This window comes from Gorilla gorilla, chromosome 22 (assembly GCF_029281585.2).
Source record: "Gorilla gorilla gorilla isolate KB3781 chromosome 22, NHGRI_mGorGor1-v2.1_pri, whole genome shotgun sequence".
NCBI lineage: Eukaryota > Metazoa > Chordata > Mammalia > Primates > Hominidae > Gorilla > Gorilla gorilla.
Window position 1 is genome coordinate 18,125,244 of NC_073246.2, and position 21,947 is coordinate 18,147,190.

Here is a 21,947-nt window from a genome sequence, read left to right on the forward strand (position 1 = left end):
ATCTGTCTGACCATAAGGTGCATACAATGGCATTTAGCTAAAGGCCGTATTCTAAGTTACCCAAAATTAATTACGAACTTAATAGTATAACTATTAGTGCGTTATACTAGTATAAAGAAAGTGATAAAATGTATTATTAAATTATTTAGATTGTCATCAGTTTAAAATTATAAATAAAAGTAACAGTGGCATAGTATGTCCTCAGTTAACCAGAAAGCTTGGGTAAGCATATCAAATTACTGGTAATAAACTTTACTATATGTCTCAATCATATTTCTTTGTTTCTTCCTTGTCAAAAATGTAGATTATCTGTCTAACTGCTTGAAAGGAAAATTTTCTTATTATTTTCCCTTAGGACATTCTTGTTTTATTTTATGTCTATTTGTTTTTTTTTTTTTTAACACTCCATAATTTTTAAAGTAACCTGGCAGGAGCCCAAGTGCATGGAATGAAAAGTCGTTCTTGGACCTATTCCATATTGCAACACCAAGTCTCTTAAATCACTTTTATATGTAACATTTGTATTCTATTCAGCAAATGGTCATATTACTTACTATTCTGTTGAAACATTGCATAGGTATTTGCTTAAGACATGCATTACTCAGAGGATAATAAATTTCTTCTTGCTTAACATGTAGCACAATGCATCTAAATACTTGTATTTTTATTTCTCAAAGCTAAAGTCACTGTTTCTCTATCAGTTCTTTGCCTTCAAATACAAAAGAGGAAAATGTAATTAATGAACCAGTAATTTCGGAGTGATCATCTTTTCTGTTCCTTAGCTCACAGATATTTGCTGCTATCTGTTTTACGCTTTCCCAATAACTTCCATTTGCATCACTCTTTACATGACTACATCTGAGAGAAGTGTACGGTAAGAGTTAGAAATATTACTCTTGTTTAGTAGTAGCAAAACTCAAGTGCAAGAAGCTGAGAGTCACATGGCCCTGTTCAGCTTCAGGTCCGGTACTCCCCCCAATAACCCTAGTTTGTCTTTTTCTCCTCATTTGTACTGATTTCTATCCCACCCTTGCATCAGTTTTGAGATTTCAGCTCTTGTGACGTCATCTCTGCAAATTATGCATTGAGATTTTTGAGAGATTTCTTGAAATTTCTGTTTAATGAGTGGCGTTAATGTAACATATAGATTTTAATATCTGGAAAACTTCATTTTTTATCATCCACTACTTTCTCTTAATTAATTTAACATCGTTTGCCTTTCTTACTGGTCATAGTATAATTCTGAGGTAATAAGGTGGCATTTTTAATTTAACTATTCATAGAACTTCTGGGAGAAATTTTATGTCTAGTTCAGAAGGCATGGCAACATTTTAAATTTGATTGTGGAGTATTCTAACCAAATCTTCAAGAGCCATAACTCGAGGTGAAAGCTGCCAACAGTAAGTTCTTCTCGTAGCCCAAGGCTTGTTTGGTTTTGATTAGTTTTACTAGACTTCATTTGGTTTCAATTAAACCTTGAAGACAGGCTAGTGACTTTCATGAAACGTGGGTTTCTCAAGTTAGAAAATAATTCTTTTGTGTGGACGAGTGTAACGTTTTCTTCACAGAAAGAAAATATCTACTCAAAGATAATTTTGGAAGATTTTATAATCACATTGCAAAGAGATTTTTATACATTGAACTGTCTCATATTATGTTTCTTAAAAATTATTATATTGTATTCTTAAATGGCAAAATGAAAATCACTCCATATGCTTCCAAAGCAATAATAAGAAATATTTAACTATATAAGTATAACAACATTTTATATTTAACTGCATATTGTTAATTTGATTTTAAAATAAGCAGCTATTCTGGTGAGTTCCAGAAATTTTTTAATTCATTTATTTTTCTAAAAGGCTTTCTTTTAGTATTACATTATCTTAGGTCGTGTTCAAATGAAATGATTTTCCTGAGTCTCAAGTCCTTTATTACTTAAAAACTGTAACAGCATAACATCACTGGATATGAGTTGAAAATCGTGCATAGTATTTTTATGCAAAGGTAGAAGGAGAAGCACAAAGTTATAAATATATTATATACCCTAAACAAAGAAAACTGTGGTCTGTAGTCCTCAGAGAAAAATCTCAGGTGTAAGTTCCTTTTGTATTCCAAATTTTTTTTGTTCCTAAACAAAATCCTTTATTAATCCTTATTAAAAAAATTCCTTGTTGGGTAATAAAGATAAATAGAAAACAAACTCAAAAGTAGTGTTTGAAGTGATAGAAGATGTACATTTCTCTTTCTATGAATTCATAAACCCTGGCTTCAGATACTATTGATTTTTACCCAGAGGCATCATTAAATACCCCACCATCTGTTTAAGATTATGCCAAAAATATTGCAGTTATAAATATAGGGCACGTATATAAAAATTAGATGTATCAAGTTAAGGATATTATCATAATGCTCTTCTATATTCTCAGCATGAAACAAAAATATTAATAAATATGTGAATATTCTGTTTGTAAATATGTCTGTAGAATTTAAAACTGATAAATAAATTTGTTCAAAAATGTAGAATTTAACATTTACCACTCTGAAAACAAGAGCAGATCACCTCTTGAATAAGTGTCTTCCAATGTTGTTTCTAACACAGCAAATATTTTATATTTACAATTTAAAAAATTGAATTCTCCAAGTATTATGTTCCAAGATTTAAATAAGATTAACGACCCCTTCAAATATTTTTGTTGAGAGTTGTTTATTAATACCTTATGTGGTCACATCAATTAAAATTAATGACATCTGGTGTACATGTGAATAATTTCTTTACATATTTTATCATATTTGAATAAATAGAATGAAGAACAAAGCACTGACTTTTTATTCATACTACCCAGGTTTGGATTTGGATTCTGCTATGAATTCATCATGTGCCTTTGGGATCTTTTCCTTTCTGGGCTTACCTTTCATCAAATGGAAAGAACTAGAAGCTCTCAATGGTTCTTTCTACCTTTAACATTTTATTGGTTATTTACAAATTATAAACATTTAGTTTGGTTAGCATAGGCTGCATGTTTATGTATGGGCTATATAATTATGTGCTTTATATCTCTAGTAATTAAAAATTATTTTTTTACCTTGTAAATCTAAATTTATCATGAAGGAAGCAGAACTAGTTACATTGGTAAATATGTTCATTCACTATTACACTATTACTTCTGAATGAACACACATTATTTTCTCTATGGACCAAGAACTGTCTATTAATCTATTAAAATATATTTTCTCAAAACTGATCCCAGGGTGCTAGGGACACAAAATTCAAAGATAAATAAGAAATTAAATTTGGCTGTGTGATGTTGAAATGTAAGTAAGCAAATAAAATAAAATGTGATCAAACTTTATCAGTTCGAGTTTTTATTACCAGCAAATTCCAATTTTATTGACACAGAATTATCTCAGATTAGCAAAAATAAGTGGTGGTACTTTTTTCTTTTTCTTTTTTTTATTATACTTTAAGCTCTGGGGTACAGGTGCAGAATCTGCAGGTTTGTTGCATAGATATACATGGACCATGGTGGTTTGCTGCACTCATCAACCCGTCATCTACATTAGGTATTTCTCCTAATGTTATCCCTCCCCTTGCACCCCATGCCCCGACAGACCCTGGTGTGTGATCTTCCCCTTTCTGTGCCCATATGTTCTCAGTGTTCAGCTCCCAATTATGAGTGAGAACATGTGGTGTTTGGTTTTCTGTTCCTGTGTTAGTTTGCTGAGAATGATGGTTTCCAGCTTCATCCATGTCCCAGCGAAGGACATGAATTCATTCTTTTTATGGCTGCATAGTATTCCATGGTATATATGTGCCACATTTTCTTTATACAGTCTATCGTGGATGGGCATTTGGGTTGGTTCCAAGCTTTGCTTTGTGAATAGTGCTGCAATAAATGTACGTGTGCATGTGTCTTTATAGTAGAATGACTTATAATCCTTTGGGTATATACCCAGTAATGGGATTGATGGGTCAAATGGTATTTCTAGTTCTAGATCCTTGAGGAATCACCACACTGTCTTCCACAAAAGTTGAACTAATTTACACTTCCACCAACAGTGTAAACAAGTTCCTATTTCTCTACATCCTCTCCAGCATCTATTGTTCCCTGCCTTTTTAATGATCACCATTCTAACTGGCATGAGATGGTATCTCATTGTGGTTTTGGTTTGTGTTACTCTAATGACCAGTGATGATGAGATTTTTTTCTTATGTTTGTTGGCCGCATAAATGTCTTCTTTTGAAAAGTGTCTGTTCATATCCTTCACCCACTTTTTAATGGGGTTGTTTATTTTTTTCTTGTAAATTTGTTGAAGTTCCTTGTAGATTCTGGATATTAGCCCTTTGTCAGATGGATAGATTGCAAAAATTTTCTCCCATTCAGTAGGTTGTCTGTTCACTCTGATGATAGTTTATTTTGCTGTGCAGCAGCTCTTTAGTTTAATTTGATCCCATTTGTCAATTTTGGCTTTTGTTGCAGTTGCTTTTGGTGTTTCAGTCACAAAGCCTTTGCCCATGCCTATGTCCTGAATGGTATTGCCTAGGTTTTCTTCTAGGGTTTTTATGGTTTTAGGTCTTACATTTACATCTTTAGCCTCCAACTTTGTTCTTTTTGCTTAGGATTGTCTTGGCTATATGGGCTCTTTATTGGCTCCATATGAAATTTAAAGTAGTTTTTTCTAATTCTGTGAAGAAAGCCAATGGTAGCTTGATGGGAATAGCATTGAATCTATGAATTACTTTGGGCAGTATGGCCATTTTTAAGATATTGGTTCTTCCTATCCATGAGCATGGAATGTTTTTCCATTTGTTTGTGTCCTCTCTTATTTCCTTGAGCAGTGGTTTGCAGTTCTCCATGAAGAGGTCCTTCACATCCCTTGTAAGTTGGATTCCTAGGTATTTTATTATCTTTGTAGCAATTGTGAATGGGAATTCACTCATGATTTGGCTCTCTCTTTGTCTATCACTGGTGTATAGGAATGCTTGTGATTTTTGCACATTGATTTTGTATTCTGAGACTTTGCTGAAGTTGCTTATCAGTTTAAGGAGTTTTGGGGCTGAGACGATGGGGTTTTCTAAATATACAATCATGTCATCTGCAAACAGAGATACTTTGACTTCCCCTCCTCCTATCCGAATACGCTTCATTTCCTTATCCTGCCTGATTGCCCTGACCAGAACTTCCAATACTATGTTGAATAGTAGTGGTGACAGAGGGCATCCTTGTCTTGTGCTGGTTTTCAAAGGGAATTCTTCCAGCTTTTGCCCATTCAGTATGATTTTTGGCTATGAGTTTGTCATAAATAGCTCTTATTATTTTGAAATATGTTCCATAAATACCTAGTTTATTAAGAGTTTTTAGCATGAAGGAGTGTTGAATTTTATTGAAGACCTTTTCTGCATCTATTGAGATAATTATGTGTTTTTTGTCATTAGTTCAGTTTATGTGATGGATTATGTTTATTGATTTGCATATGTTTAACCAGCTTTGCATCCCAGGAATGAAGCCAACTTGATTGTGGTGGATAAGCTTTTTGATGCGCGGCTGGATTCAGGTTGCCAGTATTTTATTGAGGATTTTTGCATTGATGCTCCTCAGGGATATTGGCCTGAAATTTTCTTTCTTTATTGTGTCTCTGCTAGGTTTTGGTATCAGGATGATGCTGGCCTCATAAAATGAGTTAGGGAGGATTCCCTCTTTTTCTATGGTTTGGAATAGTTTCAGAAGGAATGGTACAAGCTCCTCTTTGTACCTCTGGTAGAATTCGGCTGTGAATCCATCTGGTCCTGGGCTTTTTTGGTTGGTAGGCTGTTAATTACTGCCTCAATTTCAGAACTTGTAATTGGTCTATTCAGGTATTTGACTATTTCCTTGTTTAGTCTGGGGAGGGTACATGTGTCCAAGAATTTATTCATTTCTTCTAGATTTTTTAGTTTATCTGCATAGAGGCGTTTATCGTATTGTTTGATGGCAGATTGTATTTCTGTGGGATCAGTGATGATCTCCCCTTTATCACCTTTTATTGTGTCTGTTTGATTTTTCACTCTTTTCTTCTTTATTAGTCTAGTTAGCGGTCTATTTTGTTAATCTTTTTAAAAAGTCAGCTTCTGGATTCATTGATTTTTTTGAAGGGTTTTTCGTGTCTCTATCTCCTTCAGTTCTGCTCCGATCTTAGTTATTTCTTGTCTTCTGCCAGCTTTTGAATTTGTTTGCTCTTGCTTCTCTAGTTCTTATAATTGTGATGTTAGGGTGTTGATTTTAGATCTTTCCTGCTTTCTCCTGTGGGCATTTAGTGCTATAAATTTCCCTCTAAACACTGCTTTAGTTGTGTCCCAGAGATTTGGATACATTGTGTCTTTTTTCTCATTGGTTTCAAAGAACTTATTTATTTCTGCCTTAATTTCGTTATTTATCCAGTAGTCATTCAGGAGCAGGTTGTCCAGTTTTCATGTAGTTGTGCAGTTTTGAGTGAGTTTCTTAATCCTGAGTTCTAATTAAATTGCACTGTGGTCTGAGGGACTGTTTGTTATGATTTCCATTCTTTTGCAATTGCTGAGGAGTGTTTCACTTCCAATTATGTGGTTGATTTTAGAATAAGTGCTATGCGGTGCTGAGAAGATTGTATATTCCGTTGATTTGGGGTGGAGAGTTCTGTAGATGTCTATTAGATCTGCTTGGCCCAGAGCTGAGTTCAAGTCCTGAATATCTTTGTTAATTTTCTCCCTTGATCTGTCTAATATTGACAGTGGGGTGTTAAAGTCTCCCACTATTATTGTGTGGGAGTCTAAGTCTCTTTGCCGGTCCCTAAGAACTTGCTTTGTGAATCTGGATGTTCCTGTATTGGGTGCATATATATTTAGGATAGTTAGCTCTTCTCGTTGCATTAATTCCTTTACCATTATGTAATGCCCTTCTTTGTCTTTTTGATCTTGGTTAGTTTAAAGTCTGTTTTATTAGAGACTGAGATCGCAACCCCTGCTTTTTTTGTTTTGTTTTGTTTTTCATTTGCTTGGTAAATCTTCTTCCATCCCTTTATTTTGAACCTATGTGTGTCTTTGCACATGAGATGGGTCTCCTGAATACAGGACACTGATTACTCTATTTAATTTGTCAGTCTGTGCCTTTTAATAGGGGCATTTAGCCCGTTTACATTTAAGGTTAATATTGTTATGTGTGAATTTTATTCTGTCATTATGATGCTAGCTGTTTATTTTGCTCCATTAGTTGATGCAGTTTCCTCATAGTGTCGATGGTCTTTACATTTTGGTTTGTTTTTGCAGTGGCTGGCACCGGTTTTTCCTTTCCATATTTAGTGCTTCCTTCAGGAGCTCTTCTAAGGCAGGCCTGGTGGTGACAAAATCTCCCAGCATTTGCTTGTCTGTAAAGAATTTTATTTCTGCTTCGCTTATGAAGCTTAGTTTGGCTGGATATGAAATTCTGGGTTGAAAATTCTTTTCTTTAAGTAGGTCAGATATTGGCACCCACTCTCTTCTGGCTTGTGGGATTTCTGCAGAGAAACCCACTGTTAGTCTGATGGGCTTCCCTTTGTGGGTAACCTGACCTTTTTCTCTGACTGCCCTGAACATTCTTCCTTCATTTCAACCTTGGTGGATCTGATGATTATGTGTCTTGGGGTTGCTCTTTTCGAGGAGTATCTTTGTGGTGTTTTCTGTATCTCCTCAATTTGAATGTTGGCCTGTCTTGCTAGGTTGGGAAAGTTCTCCTGGATAATATCCCGAAGTGTGTTTTCCAACTTGGTTCCGTTCTGCCTGTCACTTTCAAGGACACCAATAAAATGTAGGTTTGGTCTTTTCACATAGTCCCATATTTCTTGGAGGTTTTGTTCATTCCTTTTTATTCTTTTTTCTCTAATCTTGTCTTCACGCTTTATTTCATTAGTCAATCTTCAATCTCTGATATCCTTTCTTTCACTTGATCGATTCGGCTAGTGATACTTGTGTATGGTTCACGATGGTCTCGTGCTGTGTTTTTCAGCTCCATCAGGTCATTTTGGTTCTTCCCTAAACTGGTTGTTCTAGTTATCAATTCCTCTAACTTTTTATCAGGTTCTTAGCTTCCTTCCATTGGGTAGGAACATGCTCCTTTAGCTTGGAGGAGTTCGTTATTACCCACCTTCTAAAGCCTACTTCTGTCAGTTCATCAAACTCATTCTCCATCCTATTTTGTCCCCTCACTAGCAAGGAGTTGTGATCCTTTGGAGGAGAAGAGGCCTTCTGGTTTTGGATTTTTCAGACTTTTTGTGCTGGTTTTTCCTCATCTTCGTGGATTTATCTACCTTTGGTCTTTCCTGTTGGTGACCTTTGGATGGAGTTTTGAGTGGTCATCCTTTTTGTTGATGTTGATGCTATTGCTTTCTGTTTGTTAGTTTTTCTTTTAATAATCAGGGCCCTCTTCTGCAGGTCTGCTGGAGTTTGCTGGAGGTCCACTCCAGACCCTGTTTGCCTGTGTATCACCAGCAGAGGCTGCCGAACAGCAAAGATTGCTGCCTGCTCCTTCCTCTGGAAGCTTTATCCCAAAGGGGCACCCACCAGATGCCAGCCGGTGCTCTCCTATATGAGGTGTCTGTCGACCCCTGCTGGGAGATGTCTCCCAGTCAGGAGGCATGGGGGTCAGGGACCCACTTGAGGACACAGTCTGTCCCTTAGCAGAGCTTGAGCACAGTGCTGGGAGATCCTGCTGGGAGCCAGCAGGCAGGAACGTTTAAGTCTGCTGAAGCTTCACCCACAGCTGCCCCTTCCCCCAGGTGCTCTGCCCCAGGGAGATGGGAGTTTTATCTATAAGCCCCTGATTGGGGCTGCTGCCTTTCTTTCAGAGATGCCCTGCCTAGAGAGGAGGAATCTAGAAAGGCAGTCTGGCTACAGCGGCTTTCCTAAGCTGCCATGGGCTCTGCCCAGTTCGAACTTCCCTGAGGCTTTGTATCCACGGTGAGGGGAAAACCGCCTACTCAGGCCTCAGTAATGGCAGACACCCATCCCTCCACTAAACTCTAGTGTCCCAGGTTGACTTCAGACTGCTATGCTGGCAGTGAGAATTTCAAGCCAGTGAATCTTAGCTTGCTGGGCTCCGTGGGGTTGGGATTTGTTGAGCTAGACTTGGCTCCCTGGTGTCAGCCCCCTTTCTAGGGAAGTGAATGGTTCTGTCTTGCTGGTGTTCCAGGCTCGACTGGGGTATGAAAAAAAGCCTCCTGCAGCTAGCTTGGTGTTTGCCCAAAGGCCGCCCAGTTTTGTGCTTGAAACCCAGGGCCCTCGTGGTGTAGGCACTCGAGGGAATCTCCTGGTCTGTGGATTGCGAAGTCCGCGGGAAAAGCATAGTATCTGGGCTGGATAGCACCATTCCTCCTGGCAAGGTCCCTCAAGGCTTCTTTTGGCTAGGGGAGGGTGTTCCCCAACCCCCTGTGCTTCCCGTGTGAGAGGACACCCCACCCTGCTTCTGCTCACCCACCATGGGCTACACCTACCGTCTAACCAGTCCCAGTGAAATGAACCTGGTACCTCAGTTGGAAATGCAGAAATCACCGGCCTTCTGTGTTGGTCTCACTGGGAACTGCAGACCGGAGCTGTTCCTGTTTGGCCATCTTGCCCAGGAGCCCCCAATGGTACTTTTTTCAATGCTTAAAAGAATGGAAACAATCTATTTAGAAAGTGAACATGTATTATAGATTTCAGCATGTCCATTAGAAGATGGTTTACTAGAACTATTTCTTTTTGCATATAGAGGAACAAACTTGAACAGAAAACTCTCAGTCTTTGTACTGAATTTCCTTGTCTTGAAAGAAATGAGGAGGTAGTGACCAGCATTTTTATTAGAATGTCAGAGGTGCCTCTCATAAACTACTTGCATGCTGACTTCAAGAGTTGCAATGATCAAAAAAAATGCAGAAAATGAACTAGTAGATAACTGTGGGAGATGGAAGGTGTTGATGGCATTCACCACAGGTATGCACTTGTCCACTTATTTTCTTGGCTGGATTAATGAAAGGATGAGGAACCTGTTTTTATTTTTTATTTTTTTAAGGCAGAAAGATCTTCGCAACATATCAGTATGGTGAAATGAAAAACAACTACCCATTTTCTTGTCCTCTTTTATCCTTGATTGTAGTTATGTAAAAAGCTTTACTCGTTAAAAAAAATTAAATGTTTGGCCAAGTCATGGGATCAACTCAGGATTTTATTATAACCCAGATTTTGGATAACCACATTTTCTTAAAATGTCCAGTAGACTGAATTGCACCTGTGGCTTCTAACATGAACGGCTGGAGCCAAGAATGCTTGCGTGAAAGCAGCCAGCCACCAAAACACAATGGGATTTATTCCTTCATTCTGGGTTTAAAGAAAGGATCTTAAAAATCCACCTTTTAGCCTAGAAAGCTTTATAAACCTTTTCAAATACCTCTGAGGAATCTGCATACTTTATAGCTCAACTTATTAGTCTATTTCATTCACACGAGGAGATTCTCCACTCTAAACACTCTGACTGGCAGAGGGTGGAATACCAAGTAGGTGTACTCTGGATTGAGGCTTTGATAAAAACCTTTCAAAGAAGAACCATAGTACAACAGTTTTTGGGATACAGTTTCTGGAATAATGTAAAATAGTGAAATGTAGGCAGATTTTTGTAACCCTGCTAGTAAGCTAATTAAGAGTACGTATTTCTGTATTGGTTGAAGAAGTTGTATTTTTTTCCTTTAAGAAATTTCTATGAAATGCAAGCTATTATAATGAGAAAGAATTGTTCCTTTGCCAATTTTAAAGCCTTTGGAGACATTAGTGTATTAACCCCACATGGTATCTGAAGGGAGCATTGAACTGGCAGCCAGAATTCCTGAGTTCTGGTCTTGAAACTGGTATGTGCTACTGATATTATCTTGAGCATATTCATTCATCTATCCTGGAAGAGATCATGAATGCTAATCAAATATTCCACGTGTTCATCAATATTTGCAAGCATCCCCTGTGGCTATGTTGGGGTCATGTGACAAGTGCAGGACATAAGTCCAAGGGATGTTTGTCTTCCGGTTTGAAGGAGTTAAGTGAACCAGGATAAATTTTCAATAATCTTTGTCATCTGCAAAGCAGCAAACAGAGGTTTTAAAATGGCCAAGTTGCAAGATGGGAGCAAGGAGATCTCTGAGTTGTAAAAAGAAGAGGAAAGCCGTTTGTTCATTGCGACATGAAAAGGAAATAAATATTTGCTGTATCAAGCTACATGAATCTGGGGGTTGTTTTGTGCCACAGCATAGCAAATCCTATGTTGACTAGCGTCTCTCCAGGAGTCATCATAAACTGAGGGGTTTGGAGACTTCTTAATTCTGTTCCAGTTTGTATTCCTGAAATTGTCTTTGGGCATATGACCTTCATTTTACAAAAGAAAGAACAGAGAAGTTTGGAGATAACTGACTAAAGTCACAAAGTAAGTTTGTGGCCATGCTGCACGATGTATTTCTCTGGGACCCTGTAGATTCATATTCCCCAGGTATATTTCTCCACAACCTATGAGATTAACTGTGGGATCATTCAAATTGACCATTAACAAAATGCCAGATTGATTCTCTTCCTGTCTACTAGGTTTTGTTCACTTAGACATGATGTAATTCTGTGATGCAATGGATAATACGGCATTCAACATCCTGACCTTAATACCAGAGACTTATCTATCAGATTATGGAGTCTGATAGTATACATATTATGTCTATTTTCAACTGGGGAAAAATTCTACCTCTGTGTTTAGTTTTGAGGTGGTTATTGAACAAGAACCTATGATAGACCCCAAAGCTATTTTCACAAAACTTGAATTTAGAAATTTAATGCAGGGGTCCCCAACCCTCGGGCCATGGACTGGTACCAGTCCTTGGTCTGTTAGGAACTGGCCACATAGCAGGAGGTGAGTGGCAAGCAAGCAAAGGAAGGTTCATCTGTATTTACAGCTGCTCCTTATCACTGGCAATACCACCTGAGCTCTGCCTCCTGTCAGATCAGAGGCAGCATTAGATCCTCATAGGAGCGTGAACCCTATTGTGAACTGCACGTATGAGGGATCTAGGTTGCACACTCCTTATGAGAATCTAATGCCTGATGATTGTCACTGCCTCCCATCACCTCTGGATGGTACCATCTAGTTGTAGAAAAATAAGCTCAGGGCTCCCACTGATTCTGCATGAAGGTGAGTTGTATTATTATTTCTTTATATATTACAATGTAATAATAATAGAAATAAAGTTCACAATAAATGTAATGCTCTTGAATCATCCCGAACCATCACCTTAGTCCCAGTCCATGGAAAAGTTGTCTTCCAGGAAATTGATCCCAGGTGCCAATAAGGTTGGGGACTGCTGAATTAATGCATTTGTAACTACCTGGTAGTTTCTTGTCTTTGGCATCCGGGATGGATATAATTGTCCTCCCAATTGTCAAGTGTCAAAATGTAAAATATAGTACACATAAACAAATATTGATGAGGATAAAATGAGTTAATATCTGTAAAGTCCCTAGGACAGAGCCTGGCATAGAATTAACAATATGCAGGTGTTTATTAAATAACACAAAGGTGATTATGATAGATCATGAGACACCTTGAGCTAGGATCTAGTTGACATCTCCTTTAATTTTCCTCTTATAGAGCCCCAGATACATGTCATCCAATTTCTATTTAACCATATTTTTGTGCTAGGAAATATGATTTTGTAGTACATGATAAAATATTTTTACTTAGGACCCATGATTATCTCAATTAAAAATAAGAAAACAGGCTAAGAGGAGTTAAGAGGTTTACCCAAGTTTACAAAGCTGTCAGTGTCCTTCACTATCTGCCTAGGAAGTTCATAATCTTTCCTAGGCAGTCTTTTATATCACCGTCACCATTATTAGTAGGAGTAGCAGTGCCATGTGATTTGAGCATGGTAGCCCACAAGTTCCACTATTAACTTTCTGCAGGGTAGGAATCACTTCAGCCAAGATCTGGAGCTCAAGCAATTTCCCTCTGGGTGAGCAGCATTTATTATTCAAATACACTTATTTAATAAACTTAATTATTACATATTCAACTATTTTATAATCTGTGCTAGCATTTTATCATGGTTTCACATTTGTTTTTTCTCTGACCTTTTTGAAGCTTTTTTCCTAGCACCAACCATCTTAAAGACAAGGCCAGGCACATGGTGAATATTTGTTGATTGTACAGTTGCTAAAAGGAGACAAGTTCAAATGAGTCACTTATAGAAGCATTTGGACTTCAACAGATTGTCAAGTGTTTGAAAACTCTTATCACTACCATGTCTTGTTTCTGGGACATTTTGGTTTTCTGCATTAGGAAAACATCAGATACCTCAGTTTGAACACTGTGGCGCTTGCAATTTACTCACGCTATTATGTCACTTATGTTCTTGTGATCATTTACTGGAAATTATGTCATTCTACTTCTCTCTGCTTCATAGGTGAATCTTAATTCCAATCCATCCTTCTACATTACTTCTAATAAATCTAATTTTTGCTTTGTTTTTGTTAAGGAGTATCCTGCCACCATTGTACTCTAGACATAATCTCATTCATAGTATCAGAGATACTCCGCAGATTGTGTATTTGCCTTATTTTAAAAATTGAAGTTTTTTTAAAAGACTCTATTTAAAGACTCTAAAGACTATTGTATGCATTGCTATTGTTAACAACTGAAACCATATCATTCTTGCCATTATTTTAAGATAAGACAAATCATTTGTTTCCTGGGATGGAAATGAGCTCCTTTTCTTGTAGGTTTGTGTATTTTTCCAACCCATATATGATTATAAGTTCCTTCCAGTAACCTTCAAAATTCTTTATCTCCTTAGGGTTAATATAGTGAAATAATTACTTGGGAAAATGGAAGGCATAGCTTTGCTTTTGAAGTCTAGCTTTACTACTTGGTACCCACGTAATACTGAACAACATATTTAATCTCCCTGATCCTCATTTTCCTTTTGGGTAAAAGGAGAATAATGTGCATATAGAATAGGGATTGAAGGCATGGACTCTCAAGCTATTTTGCCTAGTTTGAAGCTTCACTGTGCCCTATTTTGCCTATGATATCATTGGCAATTACTTAGCTCTTCGTGGTGCAGTTTTCACGGTAAAAAATTAGGGAAGCAATTGGATCTTCTTCGTATGGTGATAGAAATATTTTTATATGTGCTTTTTCTTTCAGATTGTAATGGAGGTTCGAAATAAAGCTTGCCCAAGTCCCTCCTATCAAGTGGCATAGTATTTGTATATAACCTATGCACATCTTCCCATATACCATAAATCATCTCTGGATTACTTACAATAACTGATACAATGTAAATACTGTGTAAATACAGTCAGGTGCTACATAAAAACTTTTCACTCAATAACGCTCCACATATATGATGGTGGTCCCATAAGATAATAATATAGCTAAAAAATTTCTATTCTCTAGTGACCTTGTAGCCATATGCATTATTCACATGTTGGTGGTGATGCTGGTATAAAGAAACCCACACATACGATTACACACGGTACATAATACTTAGTAATGGTAGTAAACGACTACGTTACCGGTTTATGTGTTTAGAGTACTAAACATTTTATGGTTATTTTGAGTATACTCTTTTTACTTAAAAAAAAAGTTAATTGTAAAACAGCCTCAGGCAGGTCTTTCAGGAGGTATTCCAGAAGAAGGCATTGTTACCATAGGGGATGACAGTTTCATTGGTGTTATTGTCCCTGAAAACCTTCCAGTGAGAAAAGATGTGGAGGTGGAAGAGAGTGACATTGATGATCCTGACCTTGTGCAGGGCTAGGCTAATGCATTTGTTGATGTCTTAGTTTTTAAGAAAAACATTTAAAACATAAAAAATTAAAATCATAAAACAAGTAAACGAAGAAAGAAAATATTTTTTGTGTGGCTGTAAAATGTGTTTGTGCTTTAAGCTAAGTGTTGATACAAGAGTAAAAAAGCTTAAAAATTAGAAAGTTTGTAACATAAAAAAGTTACAGTAAACTAAGTTTAATTTATTATTGAAGAAAAAAATGAATTTAGTGTAGCCTAGGTTCACAGTGTTTACAAAGTCTACAGTACGTACAGAAATGTCCTAGGCCTTCACATTCACTCACCGCTCACTTACTGACTCGCACAGAGTAACTTCTAGGCTTGCATGCTCCATTCATGGTAAATGCCTGTATTAGGCTGTTCTTGCATTGCTATAAGGAAATATCTGAGACTGAGTAATTTATAAAGAAAAGAGGTTTAAATGGCTCACAATTCTGCAGGCTTTACAGGAATCATGGTGCTGGCATCTGCTCACCTTTGGGTGAAACCTCAGGGAGCTTTCAAGCATGGTGAAAGGTGAAGGGAGAACAGGCATGCCACTTGGCAAAAGCAGGAGCAAGAGACAGCAAGAGAGAGAGAGACACAGACAGAGAGACAAAGAGACAGAGTGAGTGAGAGGAGGTGCACACACTTTTAAACAACCAGATCTCACAAGAACTCACTCACTATGGCAAAGACAGCACCGAGCCATGAGGGACCTGCCCCCATGACCCAAACTCTTCCCACCAGGCCTCACTTCCAGCACTGGGGATTACAATGCAACACGAGATTTAGATGGGGACAAATATCCAAACTGTATCAGTGCTCTAGAGAGGTGTACCATTTTTATCTTTTATGCCTTATTTTTAGTGTTCCTTTTCTACGTTTAGATACACAAATCCTTACCATGTGTTGTAATTGCTTATCGTATTCAATACAGTAACATGCTGCACAGGTGTGTGGCCTATGAGTAACAGGCTATTCCATATGGCCTAGATATGTAGTGGCTACTATCTAAGCTTGGGTTAATACACTGTATGATAATTTCACTGACAGAATCACCTGAGCACACATTTCTTAGAACGTATCTCTGTCTTTAAGCTGTGCATGATTGTAGTTGTTGTACTGCATTGTTTTTAAAATTTGTATCATTTTTACAGCTATATTGTTATTTTTTATGGCTTCATTTTTTTCCAAGTGTTTTTCATCCAGAGTTGGTTGAATTTGTGGATACATAACCTTCTGATAAGGAGGGCTGACTGTATATCATAGTGCTTTGATTATACTTCAGAGGTCTGTAAACTTTCTATAACAGGTCAGATAGTAAATTTTTAAGACTTTTGGGACACCTATACAACTCTGCCATTGTATAGCAAAAGTCATTATAGATAATGTATAAACAAATTGGCATGATTTTGGTCAATAAAACTGTATTCACAAAAACAGGCTTAGGCTGGCTTTGGCCCATCAGTCATACTTTGCTGACCCCTGATCTGACTGTTGGTTAACACAAATTTGATCCCATCAGGCAATTTTGCCTTTTCTTCCCCAGATTACAGATACTCAGTCTCTGTAGCTCTGAATTTGTAGTTTATTTCTCTTGCTCATCTAAAAGCATTCAATTTTCAATTGTTTAACTAACAAGCTTTTTGAGCTGCGTGCCAGAGCAGAGATCAATTTTAGTGTTAATTCGTAGTCGTTAAATAGAATTAGGAATAAATTTTTAGAATCAAATATACTCATAATAGAGGAACTTTTCTACTTTCATCTATCTCTCTTGATGGACTAAGGTGGGAATGTACATCCTCAACTTCTCCCCATAGGTCCCTAATAGGTACCCAAACTTGCAGTATACAAAATCAAACTCCTTATTTTCACCCTCTAATCCATTCCCCCTGCAATCTTCTTCTTCCTTGCAGTTCTTCAGTTCAAAATTTTTAGGTCATCCTTGACCGTTTGCTCTTTGACATTCCACATGGAATTCAACAGAAACTTTCTCTGGGACTGTCTTCAGCATATACTCAGCTCTGGCTACTTTGCACAACCATTGACACCACCACTGAGTGATGGGGAAGAAACAAAATATTTCCACAAGTAACCTTTTTACTCAGTAACTCAGGATGTTTTTCAATTTGAGAGACGATGAAGTATAAGGCTAAAATTTAAATCATATCAATATCATTTATTATTAAGATTATTCTATATATAGTATGTTTATTGTCCTTTTGAGTAAGTTTTGTTTTGTATTTTCCAACTGGGTTCTGTTGTCTCATGAAATGGCTGTTTACTTTGGTGTGTCATGTATTTAGGCCATTTTACTCAACATTGAAAATAATTTTCTTAGTGTCTTTGGCATTTTTGGAACATAAGTCTTTCTTCAAGATGAAATTTTCTTTTCGCCTCCAATATAGGCATTTCTTGTTTTATTACACTTTGCTCTATTGCTTAGCAGATATTGTGGATTATTTTTTTCAAATTGAAAGTTTGTGGTGACCTTCTGTCAAGCAAGTGTAGTGCCATTACTTGTCTTCTTTTTTAAATGTGTCTTTTAAGTTCAGGAGTACATGTGCAAGTTTGCTAAGTCAACTTGTGTCATGGGGGTTTGTTGTGCAGATTATTTCATCATCCAGGAATTAAGCCTAGTATCCATTTATTATTTTTGCCCATCCACTCCCTCCTTCCAGCCTACACCCTCCAAAGGACCCAATGTGTGTTGTTCCCCTCTATGTGTCCATGTGTTCTCACCATTTAGCTCCCACTTATAAGTGAGAACATGTGGTATTTGGTATTCTGTTCCTGTGTTATTTGCTAAGGAGAATGGCCTCCAGCTCTATCCATGTTCCTGTGAAGGACATGGTCTCATTCTGTTTTATGGTGTAAATGAACCACATTTTCTTTATCCAGTCTACCATTGATGGGCATTTAGGTCGATTCCATGTCTTTGCTATTGTGAATAGTGCTGCAGTGAACATACATGTGCACGTGTCTTTCTAAGAGAATGACTTATATTCCTTTGGGTATATACCCAGTAACGGGATTGCGGGGTTGAACAATATTTCTGTTTTTAAGTCTTAAAGGAATCATCACACTGTCTTCCATCTGGCTGAACTAATTTACACTTTAATCAATAGTAGTTTTGATTTGCATTTCTTTTTTTTTTATTATTTGAGATGGAGTCTTGCTCTGTCGCCAGGCTGGAGTGCATTGGCACGATCTCGGCTCACTGCAATCTCTGCCTCCCGGGTTCAAATGATTCTCCTACCTCAGCTTCCCGAGTAGCTGGGATTACAGGTGCACACCACCACACCCAGCTAATTTTTGTATTTTTAGTAGAGACGGAGCTTCACTATGTTGGACAGGATGGTCTCGATCTCCGGAGCTCATGATCCACCCACCTCTGCCTCCCAAAGTTGAGTTTTTTTCATGATTGCTGACTGCATGTTATATTGTCCTTTGAGAATTGTCTGTTCATGTGCTTTGCCCACTTTTTACTGAGATTTCTTGTTTTGTTTTCTTGTAAATTTGTTTAAGTTCCTTATAGATGCTGGGTGTTAAAAACTATGTTTCGTCAGATGCATAGTTTGTGAAATTTTCTCCCTTTCTGTAGGTTTTCTGTTCACCCTGTTGATAGTTTTCTTTGCTGTGCAGAAGCTCTTTAGATTAATTAGGCATCATCTATCAATTCTTGCTTTTGTTGCAATTATTTTGGCATGTTCATCATGAAATCTTTGCACATTCCTATGTCCAGTAATGTATTGCCTAGGTTGGCTTCCCAGGATTTTTATAGTTTTGGGTTTTACATTTAAGTCTTTAATCCATCTTCAATTAATTTTTGCATATGATTTAAGGACAGGATCCCGTTTCAGTCTTCTGCATATTGCTAGCCAGTTACTCCAACATCATTTATTGAATAGGAAATTTTTTCCCAATGGCTTTTTTTTTGTCAGGGTTGTTGAAGATGAGATAGTTGTAGGTTTGTGGCCTTATTTCTGTGCCCTCTATTCTGTCACATTGGTCTAAATGTGTGTTTTTATACCGTACCATGCTGCTTTGGTTACTATAGCCCTGTAGTATAGTTTGAAGTCAGATAACGTTATGCTTCCAGCTTTATTCTTTTTGCTTAGGATTGCTCTGGCTATTTGAGCTCTTTTTTGGTTCCATATAAATGTTAAAATAGTTTTTTCTGGTTTTTTTAAGAACATCAATGGTAGTTTAATAGAAATAGGATTGCATCTATAAATTGCTTTGGGCAGTATGGCCATTTAAACAATACTGATTCTTCCTGTCCATGAGCATGGAAGGCTATTTCATTTGTTTGTGTCATCTCTGATTTCTTTCAACAGTGTTTTGTAGTTCTCATAGAGATCCTTCACTTCCCTGGTTAGCTGTATTCCTAGATATTTTATTCTTTTTGTGGCAGATGTGAATGGGATTATGTTTCTGATTTGGCTCTCCGCTTGCCTGTTGTTGGTGTATAGAAATGTTAATGCTTTTTGCACATTGATTTTGTATCCTGAGACTTTGCTAAAGTTGTTTATCAGCTTAAGGAGTATTTGTGCCAAGACTAGGGGGCTTTTTAGATGTAGGAGTATGTAGTCTGAAAACAGGGATAGTTTGATTTCCTCTCTTCCTATTTAGATGCACTTATTTCTTTGTTCTGCATGACTACCCTGGCTGGACTTCTAATATTATGTTGGATAGGAATGATGAGAGAGGACATCCTTGCCTTGTGCCAGTTTTCAAGGGGAATGCTTCCAGCTTTTGCCTATTCAGTATGATGTTTAATATGGGTTTGTCATAGATGTTTCTTATTATTTTGAAGTATATTACTTTAATACGTATTTTATTGAGAGTTTTTAACACGAAGGGGTGTTAAATTTTATCGAAAGCCTTTTCTGCATCTATTGGGATAATCATGTGGTTTCTGTCTTTAGTTCTATTTATGTGATGAATCATATATATTGATCTATTTATGTTGAAAAACCTTGCATCCAAGGATAAAGCTTACTGGATCATGGAGGATGAGCTTTTTGATGTGTTGCTATATTTGGTTTGCCGGTATTTTATAGAGGATTTTTGCATTGATGTTCATCAAGGTTATTGGCCTGAAGTTCATCAAGGTTATTAGCCTGAAGTTTTCTTTTTTGTTTCCGTCTGTCAGGTTTTGGTATCAGGATGGTGCTGGCCTCGTAGAATGAGTTAGGGAGGAGTTCCTCCTCCTCATTTTTTTGGAATAGTTTCAGCAGGAATGGTACCAGATCTTCTTTGTACATCTAGTAGAATTCAGCTGTGAATCTGTCTGGTTCTGAGCTTCTTTTGGTTGGTAGGTTATTTATTACTGATTCAATTTCAGAGCTCATTATCGGTCTGTTCAGAGATTCAGTTTCTTGCTGGTTCAGTGTTGGGAGGATATATGTGTCCAGGAGTTTATCTGTTTCTTCTAGGTTTTCTAGTTTATTTCCATAGAGGTGTTCATAATGTTCTCTGATGGTTGTTTGTATTTCTGTGAGGTCAGTGATAATATCCCCTTGTTGTTTCTGATTGTGTTTATTTGAATCTTCTCTCTTTATTAGCCTAGTTAGCAGTCTATTTTATTGATTTTTTTAAGCCCCTGGATTAACTGATCTTTCAAATGGTTTTTCAGGTGTCTATGTCCTTCAGTTCAGCTCTGATTTTGGTTATTTCTTGTCTTCTGCCAGCTTTGGGGTTTGTTTGCTCTTGTTCCTCTAGTTGTTTTATTTGTGATATTAGGTTGTTAACTTAAAATCTTTCTTACTTTTTGATGTGGGCATTTAGTGCTATAAAATTCCCTCTTAACACTGCCTTAGCTGTGTCCCAGAGATTCTGATATGTTCTATCTTTGTTCTCAATGGTTTCAAAAATTTCTTGATTTATGCCTTAATTTCATTATTTACCCCAAAGTCATTCAGAAGCAGGCTATTCAATTTCCATGTAATTGTATGGTTTTGAGTGAATTTCTTAGTCTTGTTTTCTAATTTGAGTGCACTGTTGTTCAAGAGATTGTTTATGATTTCAGTTCTTTTGTATTATTTAAGGAGTATTTTCTTTCCAATTATGTGATCATTAGAGGATGTGCCATGTGGCAAGGAGAAGAATGTATATTTTGTTGTTTTAGATGGAGAGGTCTGTAGATGTTTATCGGGTCCATCTCATCCAGTGCTGAAGTCAGGTCTGAATATCTTTGTGAATTTTCAGTCTTCATGATCTGTCTAATATCATCAGTGGGGTGTTAAAGTCTCCCACTATTACTGTGTGGGAGTCTAATTCTCTTTGAAGGTGTCTAAGAACTTGCTTTATCAATCTGGGTGCTGCTGTGTTGGGTGCATGATGTTCCCTCAGTCTTTGAAATTGCTGACCTTTGGATTATTTTCTTTTTCTTTTATTATATTTTATGACCTTGAGGGTTTGATTGTGGTGTAGGGTGGATTCTGCCAAATTGCTTCATTTCTGGAAGATCCTAGGGGGCCAGTGGTCAGCTCCCAACTACTGGACTGTATGCTATCTTTGGGGGACTTGTATTGGGCCCTGACTTTGTTCTCCGGCTCCTTGAGGTTAGGAATCCACTGCGCGGGAGGGGCTGAGGGGTCCCAAGATCAGTGGTCACTACACTTCAATGAGTGGTGTCAGCCAAAGCATTTCAAAGTGTGGGGACAGCGGGATTCATCCTCCTTTGCGAATGCCCACAGCAGCAGTAGCAACAGCTGTGGCAGAGTACTAGCGGGTGTTGGGGTGCCTGCCTCCCTGTGGATGTTTACCACAGTGGCAAAGGCAGTGCAGCTGGGGAGGGGGTGGGGCCCCTGCTGGTGACTGTGTGCGGGGTCCTGCTGGAGGTGGTATTGGCTCGGGGACAGGGTGCCTGCAGGCACAGGTCTAGGTGCCTTTTCTGTGCCCCGCAAGCAGGAGTGATCCCTCAGGGCAGGGGAGAATTCTGCTGTTCTTTGTTCAGTGTTAATGCAAGGGCAGGGAGCTGGCAGGGGCAGGGATGGCTGGCTCTGTGCCTGCAAATGTTCCATCTGCAATGGTGGTCCGTGGGGGGAGGTGGGGTGGTCTGTACTCCCATGTGCTGGCAGGGCAAGGAAAGCAAAATCTGCTCTCAGATGTGAGCCAGCA